Genomic DNA, 17,140 nt, shown 5'->3' on the forward strand with positions numbered 1-17,140 from the left:
ATAGCTTTTTGCCTCTTGAATAGTTTTGGCATCTCACTTTATCCATTGAGGTTCAGAATGATTGGCATCTATAGGAACTTCAGATTTCAAATAGTGTTATTGACTCTCTTAGTTCAGTATGATGATTCTTGAACACAGCTTCTTTATGAGTCTTGGCCGTGGCCCTAAGCACTTTGTTTTCCAGTATTACCACCGGATACATAAATGCCACAGACACATAATTGGGTGAACCTTTTCAGATTGTGACTCAGCTTTGCTAAAGTCCCCAATTAGAGGTGTCCAGGGTTCTTAAGCACACTCTTTGTTTTTGCTTTGGACCTTGACTTTAACCGCTCAGTCTCAAGTTTTCACTTGACACCTACACGCCACAAGCACATGGTTAGGGACAGCTTGGTTTAGCCGCTTAGACCAGGATTTTATTCCTTTAGGCCCTCCTATCCACTGATGCTCAAAGCCTTGGGATCCTTTTTATTTGCCCTTGCCTTTTGGTTTTAAGGGTTATTGGCTTTTTCTGCTTGCTTTTTTTTTTCTTTCTACATTTTTTTTTCGCCTATTTTTTTTTTCTTCTTTTTTTTTTTCTGCAAGCTTTGTTCTTTGCTGCTTTTTCTTGCTTCAAGAATCATTTTTATGATTTTTCAGATTATCAAATAACATGTCTCCTAGTCATCATTCTTTCAAGAGCCAACATATTTAACATTCTTAAACAACAACTTCAAAAGACATATGCACTGTTCAAGCATACATTCAGAAAACAAGAAGCATTGTCACCACATCAATATAATTAAGCTAAGTTCAAGGATAAATTTGAAACTCATGTACTTCTTGTTCTTTTGAATTAAAACATTTTTCATTTAAGAGAGGTGATGGATTCATAGGACATTTATAACTTTAAGACAAAGTCACTACTACTAATGATCATGTAATGAAGGCACAAACATTGATAAGCACATAATATAGAAAACGAAAAACAGAGAAAGTAAGAACAAGGAATGAGTCCACCTTAGTGATGTCCTTGAGCTCTTCTATGTCTCTTTCTTGCCTTGGCTACTCCTCCTTCATTGCTTTTAGATCTTCTCTGATTTCATGAAGGATGATGGAGTGCTCTTGATGTTCCACCCTTAGTTGCTTCCAATAATTGTGTGGAAGAAAATGTATCCCCTGAGGTATCTCAGGGATCTCTTGATTTGCAGTCAAATGTTCTACCACTGAGCTATAGATCCTTGATGGAAGCTTTTGTCTTCCCTTTCTTTTTTCTAGAGGTTTCTCTGGCCTTAGGTGCCATCAATGGTTATGGAAAAAACAAAAAAAGCTATGCTTTTACCACACCAAACTTAGAATGTTGCTCGCCCTCGAGCAAAAGAAGAAAGAATAGAAGAATAAGAAGAAGATATGGAGGGGATGGATGGGAGTGTGTATTCGGCCATATGGGTGGGATTGGGTGGGAGAGAGATGTTGAATTTTGAAGGTAGTGGGTGTATGGATGTGAGTGGTAGATGGAAAACAGAAGGGATGATCATGAATGGAAAGAGAGATGATGAGGTAGGTGGGGATCCTGTGGGGTCCACAGATCCTGAGATGATCCTGTGGGGTCCACAGATCCTGAGGTGTCAAGACTTTTACATCCCTGCACCAGTTTAGGCATGTAAAATGCCCTTGCACACAACTCTGGGCGTTCAGCGCCAGGTTGGTGCCCATTTTGGGCGTTCAACGCCACTTTGCTGCCATTTCTGGCGTTGAACGCCAGAACCATGCTTGTTCTGGGCGTTCAGCGCCAGGATGCTCTCATTCTGGGCGTTCAGCGCCAGAACTATACTCTGTTCTGGCGTTTGAACGCCAGACAGATGCTCCTCCAGGGTGTGATTTTTCTTCTGCTGTTTTTGATTCCGTTTTCAATTTTTATATTTATTTTGTGACTCCACATGATCATGAACCTACGAAAACATGAAAAATAAGAATTAGATATACATTGGGTTGCCTCCCAACAAGCGCTTCTTTAATGTCAATAGCTTGACAGTGGGCTCTCATGGAGCCTCACAGATGTGCAGAGTTTTGTTGAAACTCTCCAACACCAAACTTAGAGTTTGGATATGGGAGTTCAACACCAAACTTTAGAGTTTGGTTGTGGCCTCCCAACACCAAACTTAGAGTTTGACTGTGGGGGCTCTAGTTGACTCTGCTTTGAGAGAAGCTTTTCATGCTTCCTCTTCATGGTTGCAGAGGGAGATCCTTGAGTTTTGAATACAAGGGAGTTCTCATTCCATTGAAGGACTATTTCACCTCTGTCAACATCAATCACAGCTCTTGTTGTGGCCAGGAAAGGTCTTCCTAGGACGATGGATTCATCCCCTTCCTTTCCAGTATCCAGGACTATGAAATCAGCAGGGATGTAAAGGCCCTCAACCTTTACTAAAACGTCCTCTACTTGTCCATAAGCCTGTCTTTTTGAGCTGTCTGCCATCTCTAATGAGATTTTAGCAGCTTGCACCCCATAGATTCCCAGTTTCTCTATTACAGAGAGGGGCATGAGGTTTATCCCTAAACCAAGGTCACACAGAGCTTTAAAGATCATGGTGCCTATGGTACAAGGGATTATGAACTTTCCAGGATCCTGTCTCTTCTGAGGCAATGTCAGTTGATCCAGATCACTTAGTTCATTGATGAATAAGGGAGGTTCAACTTCCCAAGCATCAATGCTAAATAATTTGGCATTCAGCTTCATGATTGCACCAAGAAACTTGGCAGTTTGCTCTTCAGTAACATCCTCATTCTCTTCAGAAGAGGAATACTCATCAGAGCTCATGAAGGGCATAAGGAGGTTCAATGGAATCTCTATGGTCTCTTAGATGAGCCTCAGAGTCCTTTGGTTCCCCAAAGGGAAGCTCCTTATTGATCACTGGACGTCCCTGGAGGTCTTCCTCCTTGGGATTCACATCCTCTCCTCTCCTCACAGGTTCGGCCAGGGCACTTATGTCAATGGCCTTGCACTCTCCTTTTGGATTCTCTTCTGTATTGCTTGGGAGAGTACTAGGAGGGATTTCAGTGATCCTTTTACTCAGCTGGCCCACTTGTGCTTCCAGATTTCTAATGGAAGACCTTGTTTCATTCATGAAACTTACAGTGGCCATAGATAGATCAGAGACTAGATTTGCTAAATTAGAAGCATTTTGTTCAGAGTTCTCTGTCTGTTGCTGAGTTGATGATGGAAAAGGCTTGCTATTGCTAAACCTGTTTCTTCCACCATTATTAAAGCCTTGTTGGGGCTTTTGATCCTTCCATGAGAAATTTGGATGATTTCTCCATGTTGAGTTATAGGTGTTTCCATAAGGTTCACCTAAGTAATTTACCTCTGCTATTGCAGGGTTCTCAGGATCATAGGCTTCTTCTTCAGAAGATGCCTCTTGAGTTCTGTTGGATGCAGCTTGCATTCCATGCAGACTCTGAGAAATCATATTGACTTGCTGAGTCAATATTTTATTCTGAGCCAATATGGCATTCAGAGTATCAACCTCAAGAACTCCCTTCTTCATAGGCGTCCCATTGCTCACAGGATTCCTTTCAGAAGTGTACATGAACTGGTTATTAGCAACCATGTTAATGAGTTCTTGAGCTTCTGCAGGCGTTTTCTTTAGGTGAATGGATCCACCTGCAGAGGTATCCAATGACATCTTTGATAGCTCAGATAAACCATCATAGAATATATCCAGGATGGTCCATTCTGAAAGCATGTCAGAAGGACACTTTTTGGTCAACTGTTTGTATCTTTCCCAAGCTTCATAGAGGGATTCACCTTCTTTCTGTCTGAAGGTTTGAACATCAGCTCTAAGCTTGCTCAGCTTTTGAGGAGGAAAGTACTTGGCTAAGAAAGCCGTGACCAGCTTATCCCAAGAGTTCAGGCTGTCTTTAGGTTGAGAATCCAACCATAATCTAGCTCTGTCTCTTACAGCAAAAGGGAAAAGCATGAGCCTGTAGACTTCAGGATCTATTCCATTAGTCTTAACAGTATCACATATCTGCAAGAATTCAGTTAAGAACTGAAAAGGATCTTCAGATGGAAGTCCATGGAACTTGCAGTTCTGCTGCATTAGAGAAACTAATTGAGGTTTAAGCTCAAAGTTGTTTGCTCCAATGGCAGGAATGGAGATGCTTCTTCCATGTAAATTGGAATTAGGTGCAGTAAAGTCACCAAGCATCTTCCTTACATTATTATTATTTTCGCCTGCCATCTCCTCTGCCTGTTCGAAAATTTCTGAAAGGTTATCTCTGGATTGTTGTATTTTAGCTTCTCTAAATTTTCTCTTCAGAGTTCTTTCAGGTTCTGGATCTGCTTCCACAAGAATGTTCTTATCCTTGCTCCTGCTCATATGACAAGGAAGAATGGCCAGGAAAATGATAATAATAATAGAGATCCTTTATACCACAGTATAGGGATCCCTTTGTAAGTAGAAGAAGAGGGGAAGATAAAGGATGTGATGTAAAGGAAGAAACACAACTGTGAGGATTGGAATGTGAGATGAGATGTTAGGACATGAATGAATAAATAGAATGAGATGGGGGAGGAATAATTTTCGAAAATTATTTTGAAAAAGAGTTAGTGATTTTTGAAAATGGTTTTTGAAAAATGTTAGTGATTTTCGAAAATTTTTGAAATTAAAAATAAAAAATAAAAATATTTAGTTAATTAAAAAGAAATTTTTGAAAAAGAGGGGAGATATTTTCGAAAATTAGAGAGAGAGAGTTAGTTAGGTAGTTTTGAAAAAGTTAAGAAACAAACAAAAAGTTAGTTAGTCAGTTGAAACAAATTTTGAAAAGATAAGAAGTTAGGAAGTTAGAAAAGATATTTTGAAAAGATATTTTTGAAAAAGATAAGATAAGAAGATATTTTTGAAAAGATATGATTGAAATTAGTTTTGAAAAAGATTTGATTTTTAAAATCACAATTAATGACTTGATTCACAAGAAATCACAAGATATGATTCTAGAACTTAAAGTTTGAATTTTTCTTAACAAGCAAGTAACAAACTTCAAATTTTTGAACCAAAACATTAATTGTTTAAGTTATTTTCGAAAATTATGATTTAAAATGAGAAAAAGAATTTTGAAAAATATTTTTGGAATTTTCGAAAATAACTAAGAATTTTGAAAAAGATTTGATTTTTGAAAAAGATTTTGAAAAAGATAAGATTTTCAAATTTGAAAATTTGATTTGACTCATAAGAAACAACTTGATTTTAAAAATTTTTGAAAAAGTCAACTCAATTTTCGAATTTGATGAGAGAAAAAGGGAAAGATATTTTTTTGATTTTTGAATTTTTATGATGCAAGAGAAAAACATGAAAATTATGCAATGCATGAAATTTTTAGATCAAAACATGTGATGAATGCAAGAATGCTATGAATGTCAAGATGAACACCAAGAACACTATGAATGTTATGATGAACATCAAGAACATATTTTTGAAAAATTTTTAATGCAAAGAAAACATGCAAGACACCAAACTTAGAATTCTTTGATGCTTAGACACTAAGAATTCAAGAATGCATATGATAAACATGAAAAGACACAAAACAAAAAAAAATCATCAAGATCAAACAAGAAGACTTACCAAGAACAACTTGAAGATCATGAAGAACACCATGAATGCATGAAATTTTCGAAAAAATGCAAGATGCATATGCAAGTGACACCAAACTTATAACATGACTTAAGACTCAAACAAGAAACACAAAATATTTTTGATTTTTATGATTTTATGATTTTTTTTGGATTTTTAACTTAAATTTTTTGAAAATTATTTAGAAAAAAGAAAAATAAGGATTCAAAATTTTTAATATGAATTCCAGGAATCTTATGCTGTAAAGCTCCAATCAAAGGGTCAGGCATGGCTTAATAGCCAGCCAAGCTTTAGTATGTAAATCAGAAACAGTAGCAGGTGGATTAACTCCAACTAGCTTGCTCTTGATAACAAATTGCTGCCTCAGTCCAAATAAATTTAGACATGGCTTTACAGCCAGCCAGGATGCAACATATAATTACATGGGCTGAAGTGATTAGTTGAATACCAATCCCAAAGTAGTTTGGGTATGGCTTTACAGCCAGATATGATTCAACGTATTTCATGAAACACTAGAATTCATTCTTAAAAAATTTTGAAGCCATAGAATAATTTATTTTTGAAAACATTATTTTTAGTAAATTTTTTTTTTTCGAAAACAAAGGAAAATATTTTTTGAAAGATTTTTGAAAACAAAACAAAAAGAAAATTACCTAATCTGAGCAACAGGATGAACCGTCAGTTGTCCAAACTCAAACAATCCCCGGCAACGGCGCCAAAAACTTGGTGCACGAAATTATGATCACATTAATGGAGTACTCTTTGTTGTTGTATGGAATCATTATTATGGCTCTTTACTATGTGTGGACACAACTCCGTTCAACTAACCAGCAAGTGTACTGGGTCGTCCAAGTAATAAACCTTACGTGAGTAAGGGTCGATCCCACAGAGATTGTTGGCTTGAAGCAAGCTATGGTCACCTTGTAAATCTCAGTCAGGCGGATTTAAACATGATACTTTATTAGATTAAAATAAACAATAAAAAGGGATAGAGATACTTATGTAGATTCATTGGTAGGGATTTCAGATAAGCGAATGGAGATGCTTTTCGTTCCTCTGAACCTTTGCTTTCCTGCTATCTTCATCCAATCAGTCTTACTCCTTTCCATGGCTGGCTGTATGCAAGGGCATCACCGTTGTCAGTGGCTACATCCCCTCCTCTCAGTGAATCATATGCTCACGCACCCTGTCACGGCACGGCTATTCATCTGTCGGTTCCCGATCATGCTGGAATAGGATTCACCCTCCTTTTGCGTCTGTCACTAACGCCCAGCACTCGCGAGTTTGAAGCTCGTCACAGTCATTCAATCATTGAATCCTACTCAAAATACCACAGACAAGGTTTAGACCTTCCGGATTCTCTTGAATGCCGCCATCATTCTAGCTTATGCCACGAAGATTCCTGTTAGGAGATCTAAGAGATATTCATTCTAGCTTAATTCATGTAGAACAGAAGTGTTTGTCAGGCACGCGTTCATAAGGGAGAAGGATGATGAGCGTCACACATAATCATCACCTTCATCACGTTCTTGGGTGCGAATGGATATCTTAGAAGCGAAATAAGAAGAATTGAATAGAAAACAGTAGTACTTTGCATTAATCTTTGAGGAACAGCAGAGCTCCACACCTTAATCTATGGAGTGTAGAAACTCTATCGTATGAAAATACATAAGTGAAGGTCCAGGCATGGCCGTGTGGCCAGCCCCTCTGATCTAAGAACCAGGCGTCCAAAGATGCCTAATACAATAGTAAGAGGTCCTATTTATAATAAACTAGTCACTAGGGTTTACATGAGTAAGTAATTAATGAATAAATCCACTTCCGGGGCCCACTTGGTGTGTGTTTGGGCTGAGCTTAAGTGTTGCACGTGCAGAGGCCATTTGTGGAGTTGAACGCCAGTTTTTGTGCCAGTTTGGGCATTCAACTCTGGTTTTGGATCCTTTTCTGGCGCTGGACGCCAGATTTGGGCAGAAGGCTGGCTTTGAACGCCAGTTTACGTCGTCAATTCTTGGCCAAAGTATGGACTATTATATATTTCTGGAAAGCCCTGGATGTCTACTTTCCAACGCAATTGGAAGCGCGCCATTTCGAGTTCTGTAGCTCCAGAAAATCCACTTTGAGTGCAGGGAGGTCAGAATCCAACAGCATCAGCAGTCCTTTTTCAACCTCTGAATCTGATTTTTGCTCAAGTCCCTCAATTTCAGCCAGAAAATACCTGAACTCACAGAAAAACACACAAACTCATAGTAAAGTCCATAAATGTGAATTTAACACAAAATCTATTAAAAACATCCCTAAAAGTAACTAGATCCTACTAAAAACATACTAAAAACAATGTCAAAAAGCGTATAAATTATCCGCTCATCAATATTTTATTCATTAAATATAATTGTCAATACAAATAGGTTGTTAGTTTGAAAGAGTTGATAATCATATTTAGCATTTGATGCTTGATCTATGCTACTCATGCCTTTGCCAACATGCCAATAAACATCTTGCATCTTATTGCCACAAAATGCACTTGCTATATTTCCATTGATGAACATTTCACATGGATTCGCGACCATGTGTTAACAACATCCTTCTTTACCGTGCATTGATTATCACTTGTACCATCCTCTTCCTTGCTCTAACCCTTAGTTTTAAAGTTACTTACTTTTTCCCTTTTCAGGATAGCCACCAAGAAGGGTAAAGAGAAAGCTACTCCCAAATAAACAGCAAGAAAAGGAACAAAAAGAGCACTATCTGTAGAGCCATCTTCAACAGCAGTAAAGCCCTCAACAAAAAGAATCAAGAGGATCATCAAAGTCGATGAAAAAGAGAAAGCCTTTCCAGCAAAGGACACTGCGCGGTTCACTAACTGCTACTGTGAGCAGATGTTCCCCATCCTGGCTGAAAGGAACTATAATAATGAATACCTTCTCACCCTCCCGACAAACATTGCTAAATTTGTTGAGCCCCGAATTGAACGAAGACAATGGAGATTCCTACGGAGACAGCCACGACAGGTTAACCTTTCATGGGTAGTTGAATTCTACTCCAATTTTCACATGCCAACCATGCAGTCTGTCTATGTCCGTCAGAAGCAAGTCTCTATAACTGAAGAGGCCATTCAATGAGCTTTAGATCTTCCCCCTGCTCCAGAAGGATTAGACGCATTCCAAAAAGCCTCTTTCAAGCGCTAGACATACCAATTTGACTGGGACGCAGTTCTCAGAGTTATAGCACAACCTGGTAGCAGATAGATATATGGATACCATTGATCTCGACCTAAGAGCATATTCGCTTCAGCACTCACCTTGGAGGCTCGAGTATGGGCACAGATCATGTCCCATTACATCTTTCCAAGTACTCACGAGTCCTCCTTCACTGCAGACATGGCTGTTTTACTCTGGTGTATCCTTACAGACCAGCACCTCAATTTACCAAGACACATTCGGCATGCTATGGGACACGTATAGATTCCGGGTAACCTACCTTTTCCTGCCTTGGTTTCAGATCTAGTCTCAGCAGCCGGAGTCTCCTACAGAACTGGGGACACCAAGGCCGTGCTTCCATGGGATGATCAGTACATCCCTAACGGGAAGTATATCAGACCTCCAGCAGCCACTATCAACCAGAGCACAGAACCAGCAGAAGATATCCCTTCTCCTACCACATCACAAGCACCTTCAACAAACCAACTGCTCCATCAGATAATTGAGAAATTGAACCAGCTTGACCGGCAAGGAAAGCGAAGAGAGCGCCGTAACAAGCACCGATTTACATACCTCAAGGAGCTATTTGTTTGTAACCACCCACCTGAAGAAAACCCAGACACCCCAGACTCCACTTCACTTACCAGTACAGGGAGCCATGATGGTCCCGATTGTGGAGATGCTGCTACCAGCCCCCCTCTGTTCCTGACTGATGGCACCGAGGACGGTGCCAAGCTTTAAGTGTGGGGAGGTCGGTCAATACCTGACTTCCAAAGGTAATTTCTCTTTCTTAACACTAATAAATAATTTATTTTTCTTTTATTAGGATAGGATAGATAGCATAGTAATAGGTAATTGCATGCATGTTCTATTTGGTTGAAAAATAATAAGTTTCTTTTTAAGACCCTATTTGTGAAAATTTCACTAATTTAAATAAAAACTTTTCTTTAAAACTTGTTTGGAAGTTGTATTTGGAACATAGTTTAAAGCTAAGAACATACAACCCAATGAGAATTGAGCTTAATTACATGGTTACACTATTTAACCATAAAAAATTTATTCTTATGTGTTTGCTTCTCTATAATTGTAATCTATATTTTGTTCCATCCTATATGTCCAATGTTTAATGTGTTATATTCATAAACCCATATTTTATGATGTATTTTGTGCTTAGTTTGAGTGATTTATTCAATCCTTCACCCACTTATTCATGTTAATTGCATGGTTTTACCTTCCCTTCCTTATTATGTGATGTATGTGAAAAACATGTTTCCTATGCTTTAAAATTAATTATTTTAATTTCCTTTATTTCCATTCGATGCCGTGATTAGTGTGTTGAGTAGTTTCAGATCTTCTAAGGCAGGAATGACTCAAAGGATAGAAAGGAAATATACAAAAATGGAAGGAAAGCGCAAAATGAAGTCCTTGAAGAAACTGATATCCACGCGATCGCATGGACGACGTGATCGCGTGCCAAGCGCGAATCAGCAGCAACGCGGCCGCATGACTGACACGACCGCGCACTTTAAGCAGAACGCATATGACGCGGCCGCATGACTGACGCGACCGCGTGGCAAGGAAAAGCTCCGAATGACGCGACCGCGTGACCCACATAGACACGTGACAGAGGCAACGCACCAGAAATTGTAGAAAACGCTCATAGCAAATTCTGAAGCCCTTTTTGGCCCAAATCCAAGTCCAGAAGGCATAGACCAGGGGTTATGAAGTGAAGGAATGCATCCATTTAAAGAGAGCTCGCCAATTTCCACTTCTCATGTTTTAGATCTAGTTTTGAGGGAGGTTCTCTCCTCTCTCTCTCTTAGGATTAGGATTTAGGACTTCTCTTAGTTTTAGGAGTAACTCTCAATCCCAGATTCTTTATTTTTATTTATTCTTCCAATTTAGTTTATGAACTCTTCATGTTAGATTACAATTTAACTTATTAATGTTATTTGAGGTATTTCAATTCATGATTGGTTTCTTTAATTTATGCTATTATTGCTTTTACTCTGAAGACATCTTTATTCCAGTAGATTTACTTTTCCCCTTTTGGTTTTGGTTAAGAAATCAGTAACTCAGGAGTTATCCAATTCAATAGCATAATTGATAATTGTTATCTTAACAATTGAATTGAACTTCAATAATCCCAATCTTTTCTTAGGAAATAAATAGGATTCGAAGATCAAACCAATTTGTCCCTTGACCTTCCTTTGCTTTAGTAAAGGTTGACTAAGTGGAATTAAGATTCGACCTTCATTGTTGTTGATAAGAATAACTAAGCCTGGACTTCCAATTTCTCATACCTTGCCAAAAGTTTGCTTTACGGTATTTTATTTATTTTAATTGCTATTTAAATCAACTGTCATAATTGTCCATCAATCTTAAAACCCCCAATTCTACAATCTCCATAACCAATAATAAGAACATACTTCCCTGCAGTTCCTTGAGAAGACGACCCGAGGTTTGAATACTTCGGTTATCAATTTTAATGGGTTTGTTACTTGTGACAACCAAAACGTTTGTACGAAGGGATTTATGTCGGTTTAGAGACTATGTCTACAACGCGAATGTTTTTATGAAATTCTTTACTGGCGAAAATCCCAACGTCAAAAAATGGCGTCGTTGCCGGGGAACTGCTAACGTGTGCCTTATTATTGGTTATTGTACATATTTTTCTTTTACTTGTTTATTTATTTTTGTTTTTCCTTTTTAATTTTATTTGCTACTTTGAACTCTCACCCCTCTCGCTTTGAGTTTGGTTCTAACTTTGTTGAAGGAAATAGAAGTTACAACAGGTATATGCATCAAGGTCAGACCAATCAAGGATGGATAGAGCCAAGAGGATCTAATCAACCCTTTAGGCAACAACACCCTCCAAGATATCATGGACAACGACCATTCTACAATGCATACCCAGCTGATAGATATGGTGGACAATCTTGTAACTACCAACAAGCCCCACCCTGTGCCCATAGACCAACCTCTCAACATAACCTCGAACCGCCCCACTCACAAGCTTCTCTTCACCATTCGCCACCGTATGATCCTTTTCCACCCCAGTTCCAATTCAATCACTCCCAAGCACCACCACTTCCCTACTCATGTCCAAATCCATCACCCCGAGAATCAGAGGTTTGCCTCAAGGCAACAGTAAATAAAATTCAAGCAACTATTTGACAACTGGAGCAAGCAGTAATTCAATTAGTTTCTAGACACGCGAACATTCAAGAACCAACCACAGCCCCATGTAGACAATCTAATGAAGAGCGTAGCATGAAGGAGATATTAGAAACTCCAGTGGACAAGACAGAGCATGAATTCGTACTCAAACAAGTAGAAGAAGCTGTCATTGTACAAGAAGAAGAGTTGGTTGAAGATCTAGGAGACGCTGAACCTCCATGGGAATCCAGAGCTGAGGAGAACTCCGTCAAGGACCTTACAGTTAATGCTAAGGAGGATATTGCACAATCCCCAAGGCAAGTCGTTTATGAAGAACTAGACGGAATAACCCAGGACACAAATTCCCTTGATAATGATAGTCGCAAGTCAAGCTCTCTTAGTAATGAACTTGCATCTGCAAGTGACTTCTCTGAGATCGAAGAATCTTCCCCAAATGAATACGAAGATGATGCAGAGGTAGATTTCTCTCAACCTCCCATCTATGACTCAAGTGATGAGGAAGACATAGAAGAATTTGACCAGGACTCAGATGCATTTGAAGAACCTTACAAGGAAGTGGAGGAATTCACAGAAGAACACAAGGGAGTAGAACTCACAAAACCATTGGAATCACCTACCCCAAGGCCATTACCGCCAAATACAAGCTTCAAGTGGGTACAATCCTTAACCTTTAACTTTACTTATTCACTTGAATATGGTTTACTTGAAACAGATGGCCAGCTTAGAGCTCTATGCGGCTTTAAGAGTAAGAGGGAAATGGCTCGTGCTCAGAGCTGGTGCACAAGGTTCAATAAGGTTCCACGCTTCAACTCGAAGTGCACGGATTGGCATCAAAATCAATCGAATGGATCTCGGAAAACGTTTGGTTACCATGGTGAGAATTTACTTTTTAAACCGCCCGGATGGAAACAAGGAGATCAAGACGGAGGCGGATTTAAAAACAAGGCTTGGGATCCTGGAATCTATTCTTACATTCGTCACCCCGGGAGCCTAAAAATCTGTTTGAAGCTGCTCAGAAGCTTTACATGCCTAGTTTGGGATCCCGGAGGCTATTGGCATTCCAAGCACTGGTGGAGATTTCTGGATGAATTTAAACACAAGCCACCATAACAGGAAGCTCTTCAAATGTCCAACTTAAGGACTTTAACTAAAAGTGCTAGGTGGGAGACAACCCACTATGGTATGATCGTTTCTTTTGCAATTCTAATTTTATTTAGTTTTGTTTGTTTTTGAATTTTATTTTATTTTATTGAACCTGGAATCATGCATAGCATTCACATTAAGCACTGCATTCTGCATATTGCATTCCGCATTCTGCATATGCTAAAAAAAAGGGTGAGCGACGTGACTGCATGCCCCATGCGATCGTGTCATATGGCGAACTACACTTCCCACGCGACCGCGTCATCCACGCGGCCGCGTGACCTGGAATTCGGCGTAAGGATCTAACGTCCAGAGAGTTGGGCTGGAATCGTGCGGCCATTGTACGTCTAGCACAAAATGGCCCACGCGATCGCATGCCCCATGCGATCGCGTCACCTGCACACAATCAATCCCACGCGACCGCGTGAGCGACGCAACCGCGTCGCATGGATTGCACAAATCCCAAAAAGGAGACAGAGAGTTGTGCTGGAACGACGCTGGATTCGTGCGTTTAGCACACTTTCCAGCGACGCGATCGCATGCCCCATGTGATCGCGTTATCCCTTCTTTTACCCCCTCCATGCGATCGCGTGCCCCACGCGATCGCGTCATTTACTCTTTCTGCCCTCCGCGCAATCGCGTCACCCACGCGATCGTGTCAACCACCTTTTTCGCTCCAGCCACGCGACCGCGTGCCCCACGCGGCCGCGTGGATTCAAAAATATAACCCCCCAGTCACGCGAAACCCCATCAGTCGCGATCCCCCCCTCCCCCCGCCAATTCTTCTTCTCCCTCTCTTCTCCCTCAACCCTCAACCACCATCAACCTATGAATAGTTTAAAATGTGGGAAACCTATTGGGAACATGGATGATAAAAACAAAAGGTAGAAGAGTTGAAAAGAATAAAATAACTCCAAATAAGAAATTTTGGGAAGCATGCTCATGAGAAATCAAAGTGATTAAATTACCATGTGAAAAAAAAAGTTATTTTTTTTAGTATTTAATAAAGGGGATACAAAAAGAATTCCCCAAATGCAAAATAGAAGCAATGCACATGGGATAAAAAAAATAAATAAAAATTGAAACATGAGCATGTAACATCAAGTGGGAAAATATGGGAAAATAGGTAAAGAAGTTTTGTTTTACTAAGTATGTATGTTAGGTGAGATCTTAGTCTAATTAAGTATTCACTTATTAGCTCACTTAGCCTTATACATATATCCTTACCTTTACCTTGGCCCCGTTACAACCTTAATTAAAGACCTCATGATTTTTGGTATGACTGTATTCTATAATTGTTGATTGGTTAGATGAAGAATAAAGTTATAGAAAGGAAGAATAAAGAAGAGGAATAGAGTGATTAACCCAATAAACACTGAGTGACTAGAGAGTAAACACAAATCCAGTAAAGGTTCAATAGCTCATTAACATTTATCTCTGTTTGAATTATCTAATTCTCTTGCAAGTTCATAAAATGCTTTTTCTCCCATCTCAATTGTAAAAGTGCTTATTGATTATCTAAGGTTTGGCTATATATACATATATGACTCCTTGAGAATGTGAATTAATTTAACTACCTGTAAGCTTTATATATGAGTGAATAAATTAGAATTGTATGATGCATTTAGGTAATTGCATTTAGATTAAATTGCATTGCATGACATTCCATCACTTTAACCTTACTTATTACCTTGGATTTAGCATGAGGACATGCTATTGTTTAAGTGTGGGGAGGTTGATAAACCCATATTTTATGATGTATTTTGTGCTTAGTTTGAGTGATTTATTCAATCCTTCACCCACTTATTCATGTTAATTGCATGGTTTTACCTTCCCTTCCTTATTATGTGATGTATGTGAAAAACATGTTTCCTATGCTTTAAAATTAATTATTTTAATTACCTTTATTTCCATTTGATGCCGTGATTAGTGTGTTGTGTAGTTTTAGATCTTCTAAGGCAGGAATGACTCAAAGGATGGAAAGAAAACATACAAAAATGGAAGGAAAGCGCAAAATGGAGTCCTTGAAGAAACTGATATCCACGCGATTGAATGGACGACGCAATCGCGTGCCAAGTGCGAATCAGCAGCAACACGGCCGCATGACTGACGCGGTCGCATGACTGATGCGACCGCGTGGCAAGAAAAAGCTCCGAATGACGCGACCGCGTGATCCACGCGGACGCGTGACAGAGGCTACACACCAGAAATTGCAGAAAACACTCAAAGCAAATTCTGAAGCCCTTTTTGGCCCAAATCCAAGTCCAGAAGGCATAGACCAAAGGTTATGAAGTGAAGGAATGCATCCATTCAAAGAGAGCTCGCCAATTTCCACTTCTCATGTTTTAGATCTAGTTTTGAGGGAGGTTCTCTCCTCTCTCTCTCTTAGAATTAGGATTTAGGACTTCTCTTAGTTTTAGGAGTAACTCTCAATCCCAGGTTCTTTATTTTTATTTATTCTTCCAATTTAGTTTATGAACTCTTCATGTTAGATTACAATTTCACTTATTAATGTTATTTGAGGTATTTCAATTCATGATTGGTTTCTTTAATTTATGCTATTATTTCTTTTACTCTGAAGACATCTTTATTCCAGTAGATTTACTTTTCCCCTTTTGGTTTTGGTTAAGAAATCAGTAACTCAGGAGTTATCCAATTCAACAGCATAATTGATAATTGTTATCTTGCCAATTGAATTGAACTTCAATAATCCCAATCTTTTCTTATGAAATAAATAGGATTCGAATATCAAACCAATTTGTCCCTTGACCTTCCTTTGCTTTAGTAAAGGTTGACTAAGTGGAATTAAGATTCGACCTTCATTGTTGTTGATAAGAATAACTAAGCCTGGACTTCCAATTTCTCATACCTTGCCAAAAGTTTGCTTTACGGTATTTTATTTATTTTAATTGCTATTTAAATCAACTGTCATAATTGTCCCTCATTCTTAAAACCCCCAATTCTACAATCTCCATAACCAATAATAAGAACATACTTCCCTGCAGTTCTTTGAGAAGACGACCCGAGGTTTGAATACTTCGGTTATCAATTTTTAAGGGGTTTGTTACTTGTGACAACCAAAACGTTTGTACGAAGGGATTTCTGTCGGTTTAGAGGCTATGTCTACAATGCGAATATTTTTATGAAATTCTTTACTAGCAAAAATCCCAACGTCATATATGCATGCATATGATTGAGGCCATTAATTGATTATTAACTCACTTATCCCAAATAGCCTACCCTTCTATTTACCTTTGTTAGCCACTTTGAGCCTTTTTAAATCCCCTTTGTTCTATATTTTACCATATTACTAGCCTTAAGCGGAAAAACAAGTAATACCTCAAATTGAATCTTTGGTTAGCTTAAGATAGAAATTGTGTGTCAACTAAGTGTGGGAAAATTATAGGAACATGGGTTAATAAGGGAATGTGTCATGATAAAATATTGGGAATTTGGGTACCTACTCATGTGAAACTAGAAAAATTAAAAATTCATGTGCATTGGCAATGTTATGTTTATTTTTTATGCTTCAAAAAAAAATCCAAAAATATTCAAGTAATTAAGTGATTAAATAAATGAATAAGGGGACAAAATTACCCCAATGTTAAGTTTAATGAAAAATCAATGCATGTGTGATACAAAGTTAAGAGAAAAGTTGAAGCATGAGTATGTAATACAAAAGTGGGAAAACTTTGGGTAGCTAGGCATGAATCTAAAAATATAAGGAGTATATGTATAGGTAAGAGCTTAGGTTAATCAAGGATTCAATTTATAGCTCACTTAGCCATATATATACCCTCACCTTTACCTTGGCCCCATTACAACCTTGAAAAGACCTCATGATGTTTGCATTGGTACATTAAATACTTGTTGATTGGTTAGGTGAAGAACAAGGTTTAGAAAGCATGATTAGAGAAGAGCAGAGTGATTACCCTATACACTAGAGTGACTAGAGTGCATATATACCATCAGTGAGCTGTCTTCTTACAAGTTTGCTTGTTTTTGCTG

General features: G+C 38.6%; 1 non-coding gene across 1 annotated transcript; it reads left to right on the forward strand.

Moving 5' to 3' along the window:
* Window positions 1–3,719: 3,719 nt before the first annotated feature.
* LOC112773660 (small nucleolar RNA R71) lies at window positions 3,720–3,827 on the forward strand. The gene has a single exon (XR_003188199.1). It is a non-coding gene; the product is annotated as a small nucleolar RNA R71 (small nucleolar RNA).
* Window positions 3,828–17,140: the final 13,313 nt, after the last annotated feature.

This window comes from Arachis hypogaea, chromosome 18 (assembly GCF_003086295.3).
Source record: "Arachis hypogaea cultivar Tifrunner chromosome 18, arahy.Tifrunner.gnm2.J5K5, whole genome shotgun sequence".
Classification (NCBI taxonomy): Eukaryota; Viridiplantae; Streptophyta; class Magnoliopsida; order Fabales; family Fabaceae; genus Arachis; species Arachis hypogaea.